The sequence below is a fragment of the Ictidomys tridecemlineatus genome, chromosome 6, assembly GCF_052094955.1.
Source record: "Ictidomys tridecemlineatus isolate mIctTri1 chromosome 6, mIctTri1.hap1, whole genome shotgun sequence".
Lineage (NCBI taxonomy): Eukaryota > Metazoa > Chordata > Mammalia > Rodentia > Sciuridae > Ictidomys > Ictidomys tridecemlineatus.
In genome coordinates, this window is record NC_135482.1 from 157,893,259 (window position 1) to 157,908,079 (window position 14,821).

Below are 14,821 nucleotides of genomic sequence, written 5' to 3' on the forward strand. Positions count from 1 at the left end.
AGTACATGTCCTATGGCTGTTGGGTTCTCTTGTCACAATTTTAAGAGAATTGCCATGGTAAGTGATAGAAACATTCTGGAATCCCTTGCTAAAACAGAGCAATTAGAAATAACAATACATGAAAGTGACTAAAAACTATATAAACAGGTCCCACTAAACCCAAACTAAATGAATCCCCAACTCAGAGTCCCCTTAGAAAAATTCAAATCCCTTATCATTCTACCAAATTATTTTTATAAAATTATGACAGAGAAACATTAGATTGGGCAGAGGGGAGTGAGAAAAGTGGAGGGAATCTGAGGGTGGGAAAGGTGGTGGAATGAGATGGAAATTATTACCCTGTGTCCATATATGAGTGCATGAATGGTGTGACTCAGCATCATGTACAACCATAGAAATGGAAAGTTGTGTAAACAAAAATATGATGGAGAGAATTTGGAGTTTATTTAATAATTTGATTTAAAGTGGAGGCATAGCTCATTTTATTGTGCTTTACTTTATTACACTTTGCAGACACTGCATTTTTTTTTACACATTGAAAGTTTGTGGCAACCTCACATAAGAGGAAGTCTCTATGAGCCATTTTTCCAAAAGTGTGCACTCACTTTGTGTCTCTGTGTCATATTTTAGTAATTCTTGCAATATTTAAAACTTTAAAATTATTATTAAATCGGTGATCAGTGATATATCTCTGATGCTGCTATTGTAATGATTTGGAGTACCACAAACCTTGCCTATATAAGTTGGTGAACTTAATAAATGTTGTATGTGTGCTATCTGCTTCACCAACAGGCTGTTTCCCCATATCTTCCCTCCTCCTTAGGTCTCTCTATTCCCTGAGTCACAATGAAATTTAAATTGTGCCAATTAATAACCCTACAATATCTTATCTTTCACTTTGCATCTCAAACTAGAAATGATTAAGCTGAATGAGGAAGGAATGTCAAAGGCCAAGACAGACCAAAAAAGCAACCCTCTTTCTTGCACCAACTATCCAGGTATGAATACAAAAGAAAAGTTCTTAACACAAAATTGAAAGTGCTATTCCAGTGAACACATGAATGATAAAAAGGTGAGATACCCTTAGTGCTCATATGGACAAAGTTTCAGTGGTGTGGATCGAAGATCAGACTAGCCACAACATTCCCTTAAGCCAAAGTCCCTAACTCTCTTTAATTTTATAAAGGCCAAGAGAGGTGAGGAAGCTGCAATACCTTGAATATTGAGGAGGCTGGATCATGAGGATTAAGGACAGAAGCCGACTCTACAACACAAAAGAATAAGGTGAAGCAGAAGATGCCATCTAAGACTTTCCAACCTAGAGAGCAGTCAGTGCTTAGCTTCAAAGCTAATGCAACTGGTGACTCTACGTTGAAGGCAATGCTCCTTTTCCATTCTAAAAATCCTCAGGCCCTTAAAAATTATACTAAATTTCCTCAGCCTGTGCTCTATGAAACAACAAAGCTTGGATGACAGTGCATCTGTTTACAACATGGTTTTCTGAATGTCACCCCACTGTTGCTTAGAAAAATAATTCCTTTCAAAATGTTGCGGCTCATTGAAAATGCCCAAGAGCTGTGATGGAGACCTACATTGAGGTTAATGTTGTTTTCAGGCCTGATAACATGACATTCATTCTGTGGCCCATGGGTCAGGGATCCATTTCAAATTTCAAGATTTAAGAAATAAATTTGTCAGGCTACAGATACCCTAGATAGTGATTCTGCTGATGACTCTGGGGGAAGTAAATTGAAAACACTCTGAAAAGGATTCATCATTATATGTCATTAAGAACATCCATGACTCATGGATGGAGGTCAAAATATCACATTATCACAGATTTTGCTGAGGGCCATTACCAAGTAGGAATGACACATCGAAATCCTTGCCAGCGTACCCCATGTTAAATGGACTAGCCTTGGAAATTTGCTGCGACCTTGCTTGTGTGTTTGAGAAAGGTGACCCTGCTCAATCACCAGGGTGGATCCAGGATTAGGGTGTATTTTGCAGGAAGTATCCCTGTCCTTGGGTTTAGGGCGTGACAATAGGAGTTTTAGGGAAGTTGGAGGTTGAAGATTATTCCTGCTGGGAGTAGGGCTTGCCTGCTGCCGGAGTTCCCGCTGAGTTCTTGTGGAGAGAAAGTATTTAGGACGTGAATTGTGCAGGAGGGGGAGGGGATTGGGATTGCCCCTGGACCTGTGTGGAGGCGGTGTGAGAGCGGGAATAAAGAATTGCTGTTTGAATCTACAAGGTGTGTGGTGGCTCGTGATTCTGTGCCAAGCCGAGACATTGACATTTGGCAAGATTTGGAAGAAAAATTTGATCCAACCCCCATGAATGACTATGAGGGGTTCAGGATTTCCATGGAGAAAGTAGTTGGTGGAAATAGTAAAAGACAGAGTTAGATGTGAAGCCTGAAGATGTGATTGAATTGCTGTTATCTGATGATAAAACATTATTGGTTGAGGAGTGTCTACTAATGGCTGAGAACAGGAACTTGTTTCTTGAGATGGAATGTACTCCTGGTGAAGATACTATGAATATTGTTGAAATTGTGTTAGAGGACATAGACTATTTCAAAAATTGAGTTGACAAAACAGTGTTAGGGTTTGAGAGGACTGACTCATATTTTGAAAGAAGGTCTGTAGATAAACCACAAAAAAACAGCATTGTCTGCCTCAGAGAAGTATTTCATGAGAGGAAAAGTCAAAAATTTCATTGTTGTCTAATTTTAATAAATTACCATAGGCACCCCAACTTAAGCTTTCACCACCCTGATCAAAAGCCATCAACATCCAGGCAAAACCCACCAGGAGCATAAAGATTAGGACTCACTGAAGGCCCAGATGATCATTAGACTTTTATTTTTATTAACAATGAAGTATTTCCAAATTAAGATTTGTGTATTTTTTCCAGACTTAATGCCATTGCACAGTTATCAGAGTACAGTATAGTGTAAACTTAAGTTTGATATACACTGGGAAATTAAATATCATGTGATTGAACTTATTACTGTATTTGTTTTATGCAGTGATTTGGAACCAAACATGCACTAGTACAGAGATATGCCCGTATTTTACTTTTGCAAACTGTATAAAAACATTAGACTTGTGAATACATTATTAAGTCCCCACCAAATACTTCAGAAGAGGCCAGTAAAAGTGAGGAACCCTACGTTTGAAGCTTTATTAGTTTCATTGTAGATCCGCTTCAGGATGATTGTTGTAGGAACAAATTTGAAATTCTTAATAAGGCCTAGTGAGAATATTTGGGAAAAAATTACTGACAATCATCTTTAGGAGGTGAGTACTTAGAAACAATAGGTGTCAGCTGTAGGTTTAAGTGCCCCTTCTGGTTCAACAGGAAAAGTCACCAATTTCTATTTTTCAGTGTTTGGCTCTAGATCTTTTTCCCCTCTCAGCCTATAGACATCCTTCCTGCAACCTCATCTATGCTGAATGTCTCAATTGCCATGTAAAGTTAAAAATTCTAAGCTGATTCCAAGCTGCAAGAGCTTGAGTTAAACTGTAAGAGACTAGGGCATTGTAAAGCTTCTAGATTACAAGGCCTGGGCTAAAAAGTAAAAGACAATTGTTACAATTATAAAAGTCTATTGTTACAATTCCTCTGCTATCCCCGGAACCTGTAATCTCTGTAAAGTTGTTAGGACAATGCGGGAACTGCCTAGTAAATGTCTCCATTGATTCCCTGGTTGTTTAATAGCTAAGGGCTCTAGGTAGCATGGCACGTAAGCATCTAGGCCCCAGAACCAATCAGTTTAAATGTGTACCCCACTTAGAAATGACCGATCACCCCTGCCCAAATTGTTCCCGCCAATGTATGTACTAATCATGTTTCAGAATTGTTGTTCAATTTTCCTGCCCCTCATGATGATTTGTTCTGATGTATGCAAAGCCCACCACCCTCTCCAAAAAGTGTACTTAAGCTCCACCTGACCTTTGCTCTGGGCTCTGAGCCGGTCTCCCTTCTTGAGTGGGCACAGAGTCCCAGCGCGCTGGAACGGATCCTCAATAAATTTCCCCCCTGCGATTGCATGAAGTGAGTCTCTTGTGTGGTCTCTTCCCTCCAACGCTCCGCTGCACCCCAACATTTGGTGCGTTGGCCGGGAAGGGCACATTGCCGGACAGGGAGACCCTAACAACGGACTGCTTCGGGGGTAAGTAAGGCGCCTTTCTATCTGCCTCTCTCTCTCTCTCTCTCCCTTTCTCCTTCTTGTCTTTCTTTTGCGATCGCTCAGTTCGGTGTCTGGCCCAGTGGAGGACGTGAGTTCTCAGGGGGCATTCGGGTTCGGTTTCTGGCTCAATGGTGAGCATGAGCTTCCAGGGACCGTGAGGTCTCAGAGCATTTCTGGTTTTGGGTTGGTTTCCAGTGGAAAACGTGAGTTTTCCCTGGCTGTGGCTGGCTGTGACAGACAGACGTGTCTTTGGAGTCACGGGCCACGATCCCCAGAGGGACGCCCTGGGGACACGGGGAGGGACAGAGGTCCCTCGTCTGGGGGGGGAGAAAACGCCCCCATCGGTGCTGCCAACCTGTCTGGTTTTGCCGGCAATTTTCTTGTTTTTCTTAGGCTGAATTCACTGTCTGTCTTTAGTTTTTGCCTCTGAACTTGTGTTAAACGTTTTACTGTGTGTCTGTGACTGCGTCTCGTTGTGTTTTGTTTGTATCGTCTTGTCTCTGTTTTCATTCAAATAACTCTCAGTATGGGACAAAGCCATTCCACACCTCTGTCCCTGACCCTTGATCATTGGACGGATGTCCATTCAAGGACCCAGAATCTCTCTTTTTCAGTGAAACGCAGGACCTGGCAGACACTCTATGTCTCAGAATGGCCCACCCTCGGAGTTGAATGGCCTCCAGAAGGGTCCTTCCATCTCCCTTTAATCCGTAAAGTCAGAGATTCTGTCTTTCAGCTGGGGCCACGTGGCCATCCAGATCAACAGCCATATATTTTAACCTGGCCAGACCTCTGCGAGTTTCCTCCTATGTGGATCAAGCCTTTTCTTATTCCTGCATCTGTTCCAATCTCTTCCCCTTCCATCCTATCCCTCAAATCTCCTGCTCCTCCCCCTTGTCCCTTCGTTCTCCCTGAGTCGCAGGATTTAACTTTACTGGACTCCAACCCCCCTCCTTATCCTTTACCCATGCTCCCAAATCCCCAATTCGCCCCCAGTGACCCTCCTGCCGCTGACTCGATCACCCCGCAGTTAGAGGTAATGGGGACAGATCCAAGCCCGCCCGGGGACTTTCCAGCACCTGCGCCAGTGGCGGTGGCGGCGGCAGCGGCGGCAGCAGCAGCCCCTCCCCCACTGGAGGAGGCTGGGCCAGCTAAAGGAACCCGCAGGCGGCGGATAATGGAACACTTGGAAGCACCCGTGATGCTTCCTCTTCGTCCCTATGGGCCCACAATAGATGATGGGCACGGGGGAGAGATGCAAGCTTACCAATATTGGCCTTTCTCTTCATCAGATCTTTACAACTGGAAGGACCCCACCCGGCTTACAGGTCTAGTTGAGTCGCTGATGTTCTCACACCAGCCCACTTGGGATGACTGCCAGCACCTTTTGGGGACTCTCTTCACGACAGAGGAACCGGAGAGAATCCTCTTGGAAGCCAGAAAGAATATTCTTGGACCAGATGGGAGACCAACCCAACTTCCTAACATCATCGAAGCTGGCTTCCCCTTAAACCGATCCAACTGGGACCCTAACACCTTTGAAGGTAGGGAGCATCTGTCCACCTATCGCCAGGCTCTTGTAGTGGGTCTCCGAGCGGCTGCTAGGCAGCCAACTAATTTGGCCAAGGTAAGAGAGATAATTCAGGGACCCAATGAATCTCTCTCCATGATTATGGAAGCATATAGAAGATATACTCCCTTTGATCCTCAGGCAGAGGACCAAAAGGCATCTGTTGCCATGGCTTTTATTGGGCAGGCTGCCCTGGATATTAAGAGAAAGTTACAACGTTTAGATGGACTACAAGAGATGACCTTAAGAGATTTAGTCAGAGAGGCTGAGAAAGTATATTATAAGAGAGAAACTGAGGAAGAAAAGGAACAGAGGAGGGAGAAGGAAAGGGAACACAGGGAGGATGAGAGAAACATAAGGCAGACTAAAACATTGGCTAAGGTCCTGGTCACAGCTACAGATAGGCCAGAAGTTGGAAGGCAGGGAGACAGGAAGGGATACCTGGGCCCATGCCAAAGGCCGCCCCTGGCCTCAGATCAATGTGCCTACTGTAAAGAAAAGGGACACTGGGCTAAAGAGTGCCCCAAAAGAAAACAGATGCGCCGGCCTGCCATGCTGACTCTAATATGCTAAGGTTTATGTGTTTGGAACTATAGCCCTATAGTCTACTTTGGTGCTGAAATTCCAGTCACCCAAATATGATTTTTCCCCCTTCTTCTATTGCAGTTTAAAAGCTGTAGTGTACTATGTACACAACCAGGCATATGAAAAATTGAGCTGTATATATGTAATAAGAATTTTAATGCACTCTACTGTTATTTATAAATAAAAATAAATAAATAAGAAAATATTTTCAAAATAACAAGTTGTAGTGTACCTACAAGGGTTACCAGTTCACTCTTGCACCTTTTCCCCTGGCTAAAGAAAGAATTTATTCCAAAATATGCACTCTCTGAAGTTTTCTTTCTTTGATGTGTCTTTGCCTGGTTTGGGGATCAGGGTTATATTGGCTTCATGAAACATATTTGGAAGAGCTGCCTCTTTCTCTATTTCCTGAAGTAAATTGTAGAGTATTGGAAATTGTAGAGTATTAGAAAACTTCAGACCAATATCTCCAATGAACATAGATGCAAAAATTCTCAATAAAATTCTGGCAAATCAAATACAAAAACACATCAAAAAGATTTGCACCATGATCAAGTGGGATTCATCCCAGGCAAGGTTGGTTCAACATCCAGAAATCAATAAATGTAATTCATCACATCAACAGACTCAAAGATAAGAATCATACGATCATCTCAATAGATGCAGAAAAAGGATTTGACACAATACAGCACCCTTTCACGTTCAAAACACTAGGAAAAACAAGGGATAACAGGAATATATCTCAACATTGTAAGGGCTAGCTATGCTAAGCCCCAGACCAACATCATCCTAAATGGAGAAAAATTAAAGGCATTCCCTCTAAAAACTGGAACAAGACATGGATGCCCTCTTTCACCACTTCTATTCAACATAGTTCTTGAAATGCTGGCCAGAGCAATTAGACAGGTGAAAGAAATTAAAAGGATATATATAGGAAAAGAAGGACTTAAATTAGCCTATTTGCTGATGATACGATTCTATACCTAGAAGACACAAAAAGCTCTACCAGAAAACTTCTAGAACTAGTAAGTGAATTCAGCAAAATAGCAGGATATAAAATCAACTCCCATAAATCAAAGGCATTTCTGTATATCAATAACAAACTCTCTGAGAAGGAAATGAGGAAAACTACCCCATTTACAATAACCTCAAAAAAATAATATACCTGGGAATCAACTTACGAAAAGAGATGAAAGATCTATACAATGAAAACTACAGAACCCTAAAGAAAGAACTCAAAGAAGACCTTAGAAGATGGAAAGATCTATCTTGCTCTTGGATAGGCAGAATTAATATTATCAAAATGACCATACTACCAAAAACACTATACAGATTTAATGCAATTCCGATCAAAATCCCAATGGCATTCCTCATAGACATAGAAAGAGCAATCATGAAATTCATCTGGAAAAATAAGAGACCTAGATTATCTAAAGCAACTCTTAGCAGAAAGAGTGAAACAGGTGGCATCACTATACCAGACCTGAAACTATACTAAGAGCAATAGTAACAAAAACAGCACCAAAACAGACTGGTAGACCAATGGTACAGAATAGAGGACACAGAGACTAACCCCCAAAACTACAATTATCTTATATTAGACAAAGTGGCTAAAAACAGGCATTGGAGAAAAGATAGTATCTTCAACTAATGGTGCTGGAAAAACTGGAAATCCATATGCAAAAAAATGAAATGAAACGTCTATCTCTTACCATGCACAAAACTCAACTCCAAGTGGATCATGACCTAGGAATTAAACCAGAGATTCTATGTCTAATAGAAGAAAAAGTAGTCCTAATCTACATCATGTGGGATTAGGCGCCAACTTCCGTAATAAAACTCCTATAGCACAAGAACTAAAACTAAGAATCAATAAATGGGATGGAATCAAACTAAAAAGTTTCCTCTCAGCAAAAGAAACAATCTGTGAGGTGAACTGAGAGCCTACATCCTGGGAGCAAATTTTTACCCGCCACACATCAGATTGAGCACTAATCTCTAAGGTATATAAAGAACTCAAAAAGCTAAACAGCAAAAAAACAAATAACCCAGTCAACAAATGGGCCAAGGACCTAAAGAGACACTTCTCAGAAAAGGATGTACTATCAATCAACAAATATATTAAAAAATTTTCATCATCTCTCTCAATTAGAGAAATGCAAATCAAAACTACTCTAAGATATCATCTCACTCCAGTCAGAATGGCAACTATTATGAAGACAAACAACAACAAGAGTTGGTGAGGATGTGGGGGAAAAGGTACACTCATACATTGCTGGTGGGACTGCAAATTGGTGCAATCAATTTGGAAAGCAGTATGGAGATTCCTTGGAAATCTGGAAATGGAACCACCATTTGACCCAGCTATCCCTCTCCTTGGTCTGTTCCCAAAGGACTTAAAAATCAGCATACTACAGGGACACAGCCACACCACTGTTTACAGCAGCACAATTCACAGTAGCTTAAGTGTGGAGCCAACCTAGATGCCCTTCAGTGGATGAATGGATTAAAAAAAAAAGTGGCATATATACACAATGGAATTTTACTCAGCAATAAAAGAGAATAAAATCATGGCATTTGCAAGTAAATGGATGGCATTGGAGAAGATAATGCTAAGTGAAGTTAGCCAATCCCAAAAAATCAACTGCCAAATGTTTTCTCTGATATAAGGAGGCTGACTCATAGTGGGGTAGGGAGGGGGAGCATAGGAGGAATTGGTGAATTCTAGATAAGGCAGAAGGGTGGGAGGGAAAAGGAGGAAGAAGGGGATTAGCAAGGGTGGTGGAATGTGATAGACATCATCATCCAAATTACATGTATAAAGACACGAATTGGTGTCAACATACTTTATATATAACCAGAGATATGAAAAATTGTGCTGTACACATGTAATAAGAATTGTAAAGATTTCCACTGTCAATTTTTTTTTTAATCAATGAAAAAAAAGTGCTCTCTCTGGCAACAACATTATTTTAGCCCATTCCTCACAATGGTAAATTCTCTTGGTGTTTAGACTATCATGGCTCCAGAAACAAAGGGTAGTGTAGGCCCCATGGCAGGGGCTGCAGGAGGCAGCTGGCTTTCCAGAGTTTTGCCACACACACATACATCCAAGTCTCCAACTGCATACTTTTCCCACACCTTGGACCCAAACACTAATCCTCCAGTGGTGGGTGAAAGGGTAAAATTTCTAAGCTGGAAAGCTTGAATGTAAAAGATTAGGTATTATTAAGTTCCTCTGTTTTTTTTTTAAAGAGAGAGTGAGAGAGGAGAGAGAGTGAGAGAGAATTTTTAATATTTAATATTTTAATATTTATTTTTTAGTTCTCATCTTTGTTGGTATGTGGTGCTGAGGATCGAACCCGGGCCGCACGCATGCCAGGCGAGCGCGCCACCGCCTGAGCCATATCCCCAGCCCCTAAGTTCCTCTGTTATACCCAGATTCCTGAGATAGTTAAGACAACGCTCTACTGACCATTTAGCCTAGGGCCCTGTGCAGTTCATCACAGGGCCCAAACCAATCAGTTTGAATGTGTATCCCGCTTAGGAGTGACCAATCACCCCCGCCCGACCTGTTCCTGCCAATGAATATGCTAATCACGTCTCAGAGTTGTTGTTCAATTTTCCCCACCTCATGATGATTTGTTCTGATGTATGCAAAGCCCACCGCCCTCTCCAGAAAGTGTACTTAAGTTCTGCTTGACCTCTGCTCTGGGCTCTGGGCTGCTCTCCCTTCTTGAGTGAGCACGGAGCCCCAGCACACTGGAATGGATCCCCAATAAATCCCCTTTTGCCAATTGCATGGAGCCAGTCTCTTGTGTGGTCTCTTTCTCCGACGCTCTCCCAGACCCTAACAGTGGGAAAACTAATATCCAAGACTGTTTCCTTTCCCTCCCTCCCTACCTCCCTCCCTCCCTTCCTTCCTTCCTTCCTTCCTTCCTTCCTTCCTTCCTTCCTTCCTTTCTTCCTTTCCTCTTTCCTTCTTTCCTATCTACTATTCTCTAGGTGGTATTAAAAATTAAATCACTTTGAGGAATCTGTGGCCTCTTTGGACCTTTAAATTCTGCATTTCAGTGACAAAAACAGACAGGAAGAAAGAAATACAGGATTGGGTCAGACAGTCAGAGCTTTGATTATTTTCCAACCAATGATTAGTTGTGTAATAATGAACATGTCTACATCTTCTATGAGCTTTCCTTTCTTATAAAATAGACAAAGGTGCCAAGGACATGCACTGGAGAAAAGATAGCCTCTTCAACAAATGGTGCTGGGAAAACTGGAAATCTATATGCAACAAAATGAAATGAAACCCCCCCTCTCTCAATATGCCCTAATCTTTATCATGTGGGATTAGGCCCCAACTTCTTAATAAGACTCTTACAGCACAAGAATTAAAATCATGTATCAATAAATGGGATGGACTCAAACTAAAAGTTTCTTCTCAGCAAAAGAATCTGTAAGGTGAAAAGACAGCCTACATCTTTGGAGCAAATCTTTATCCTTCAAACATCAGATCAGTAATCTCTAGGGTATGTAAAGAACTCAAAAAGCTAAACACCAAAAAAAAAAAAAAACCAAACAAATAACCCAATCAACAAATAGGCCAAGGACCTGAAAAGACACTTCTCAGAAAATGATATACTATCAATCAACAAATATATATAAAAAATGTTCATCATCACTAGCAATTAGAGAAATGCAAATCAAAATCACTCTGACTTCATCTCTCTCCAGTCATAATGTCAACTATTATGCATACAAACAACAATAAGTGTTGTTGAGGATGTGGGGAAAAAGGTACACTCATATATTGATGGCAGGACTGCAAATTGCTGCAGCAAATATGGAAAACAGTATGGAGATTTTTGAAAAATTGGGAATGAAACCACCATTTTCCCCAACTATCCCTTCTCCTTGGTATACCCAAAGGACTTAAAATCAGTATACTACAGGGACACAGCCACATTAATGTTTATAGCAGCACAATTCACAATAGCTAAACTGTGAAGTCAACCTACATGCCCTTCAGTAGGTGAATGAATTAAAAAAATGTGGCATATATACACAATGGAATTTTATTTAGCAATAAAAGAGAATAAAATCATGGCGTTTGCAGGTAAATGGATGGAGTTAGAGAAGATAATGCTAAGTGAAGTTAGCCGAATGTTTTCTTTGATATAAGGAAGTTGATTCATAGTGGGATAGGAAGAGGGAGCATGGGAGGAATAGAGGCACTCTAGATTGGGCAGAGGGGTTAGAGGGGAAGGGGAGGGCATGGGGTTAGAAATAATGGTGGAATGCAATGGACATCATTATTCAAAGTATATGTATGAAGACATAAATTGGTGTGAATATACTTTGTACACAACCAGAGATATGAAAAATTTGTGCTCTATATGTGTAAAAAGAATTGTAATGCATTCCACTGTTACATATAAATAAAAATAAATAAGTAGGAATCATATAGCTACCTCATAAATTTACTGGGAAGGGGTTGGGGTAGAGCTTAGCAGTAGAGTGCACACTTAGCCTGAGCAAGACCTCAGTTGGATTAATAGCAGTAAAAAAAAAAAAAGAACAGAGTAAAAAACAAAACAAAAAGTTATTGGAAGAATTAATAAATTATATCATGTCTCTAAATAGTAAAGCAAATAACCCAGCCACTTTTACAGGGCTCATTAATTCTCACTAATTTATTCTCCTCCCCCACCCCTCAGAAAGGCTATATACTTGCAGATTATATTAGAATATTTTTAAAAATCATTATAATACAATAGACATTTATGGAATTTACATATACAGTTTTGATCACTTTCAAGGAACTCCAGTGGTCCACATAATGTAATAATTTGAACTTTGTCAATGTACACATGGTTTGCAGAGTTTTCACTTAACCTGGGCTGGAGCCGTTCAGCAGCAAGCATCCTCATCTCAGCCTGACTTTATAGTTCTTAGCTCATGTTTCCATCCACGTACTTGTTGTGAAACAGGAAAGTCTCTATATCCTTTGGAAAATGCCCCCTTCTAAACAAAGGAACAAACAGGGAAAAAGCCAAACAAGATAACAACAAAAATATTCTAAATCTAACCAGCAAATAGTATCAGCCCACAACTGAACAAAAAGTGAAGAAATCTGTGCTTATTCCAATAAATAGAAATTTGGGCTGAATTATGGAGTTGGAATGTCACATGGACAAGTGGCTTGGATGCATATGATAAATTTTGTCATGCATTCTGTGAGAGGTAAGGAGAGGAAACTCACAAACTTTCAATATATTTTCCAGACAGAATTTGTATTATTAGCTTTACTAATGAGTCTAGTTCTCAATTTACAGAATTATAAGGAGTTAATTAAAAGGTTTTAGTAATATTTGACTGCACTTTATGGAGAAATTTCATGCTATTATGGTATTTCTGGTTTGGGGAATTTGTAAATGTCTCAGGACCCATCTCTTAAGATTGCCTGCTACATAGAGTGAATCTCTAAGATTTCGTCTCACTCCAGTCAGAATGGCAGCTATTAAGAATACAAACAACCATAAGTGTTGGTGAGGATGTAAGGAAAAATCCACACTCATACATTGCTGGTGGGACTGAAAATTGGTGCAGCCAATTTGGAAAGCAATATTGAGATTCCTTGGCAAGCTGGGCATGGAATCACCACTTGACACAGCTATCCCACTCCTCAGTGTATACCCAAAAACTTAAAAACAGCATACTACAGGGACACAGCCACATCAATGTTTATAGCAGCACAATTCACAATAGCTAAATTGTGGAAACAACCTAGATGTCCTTCAGTAGATGAATGGATAAAGAAAATGTGGTATATATACACTATGGAATATTATTCAGTCTTAAACAAGAATGAAATTATGGCATTTGCTAGTAAGTAGATGGAGCTGGACCATATCATAGTAAGTGAAGTAAGCCAATTACAAGGAACCAAAAGCTGAATGTTTTCTTATATGTGGATGCTAACCCACAGTAAGGGAGTAGGGTAAGGAAGCACAGAGGAACTTTGGATTAGATGGAGGGGAGTGAGGTGAGGTAGGAAGGATAGTAGAATGAATCAGACATTATTACCATATATGCATATATGATTACATGACTGGTATAATTCTATATAATGTACAACCAGAAGAATGAGAAGTTATACTCCACTTATGTGTGATGTTCAAAATGCATTCTACTGTCATGTATAACTACTAAGAACAAATAAAAAAATAAATTTAAAAAATGCTTTATGTAATAATCACAGCAAATAATAAGTTCCTAAAATAATCTAAATTATTTATTAATCTAAGTAATCTAAAATAATCTCTAAAATACATTTGTGATCTACTTCACAGTGTCACTGTGGCTCACTATAAAGTCTCAATAAATATGAACTCTTAGAATTATGCTTTTTCTTGTTGTTTTTTGTTGTTGTGCTGATGATGGTTTGTGGTACTAATGATAGAACCCAAGAATGCTCTACTAGTAAGCTACATTCCCATCTCCATTTTCCTTTTTACTTTTTTCTGGAACATGGACTCCTACTGACTCAGCCTCCTGAGTATAATTTGTGTTTTTGAAGAATATTCTGTTTTTGAAGATGTTGTAGAAGGAACATACATGATAATGAGAATATCCTCAAATTTTATTTTCCCATGTAGAACATATTTTGTTTCAACTTAAAATATTCACTATCCTCAACCAAATTTTATTCTCAAATGTCATGTTCTATTCACTATTCCATAAGGTCCAGGATGAGCAAGTAAAGAATATATTATGAAATGGCAGTAAGAGTTTTATGTTCCAGCATATGCTGGAGTGTACCTGTGTATGCCAATGTGATCTTTCAGATTGGTAGAATGAGTTTAATATGAGTGAGCAATACAATATGACTACAGTACAAAGCACTTCTCAATTTAGGCTGTATTATTATAAATTGGCCTCTCCATTACAAAACAGAACGGGCCTCTTCTATAAGCAACCAATCAGGCTATTCTTCAATTATCATTTGTTATTATTCATCTTCTATAGGATTATGTTAAGGCAGAATATATTCAAAGAAATGTGAGTAGGATGGTGAAAGTGCTTGAACTGAAGCCACATAAGTTATGAGAGAAGAACTGGGAATAATTAGCCCAGAGAAAACAGTGCTTGATTTGGTCATGGCTAAATATTTCCAGCTCCTTGAAACTCAAACATAGCTACTTTGTCAAAACATAATTAGATATATTATTTATGATGTTTCATAATCTATTTTTTCTCTTAACTCATTCAATGAGTTCATACTATTGGTTATATGTATTTTTATAAATTCTTTTTTTCATATGTATTTATACTTGACTTTCATATTTTATTTGTGTCAACCTAGTGCCTACCCTAATGAAGAGTGCTATAAATTCAGATTCAAAGAATGCATGAACTTTCAGAGAGTTTGGAGTTCTTGAACTTATTTGCCTAAATTATGATGTGTGTAT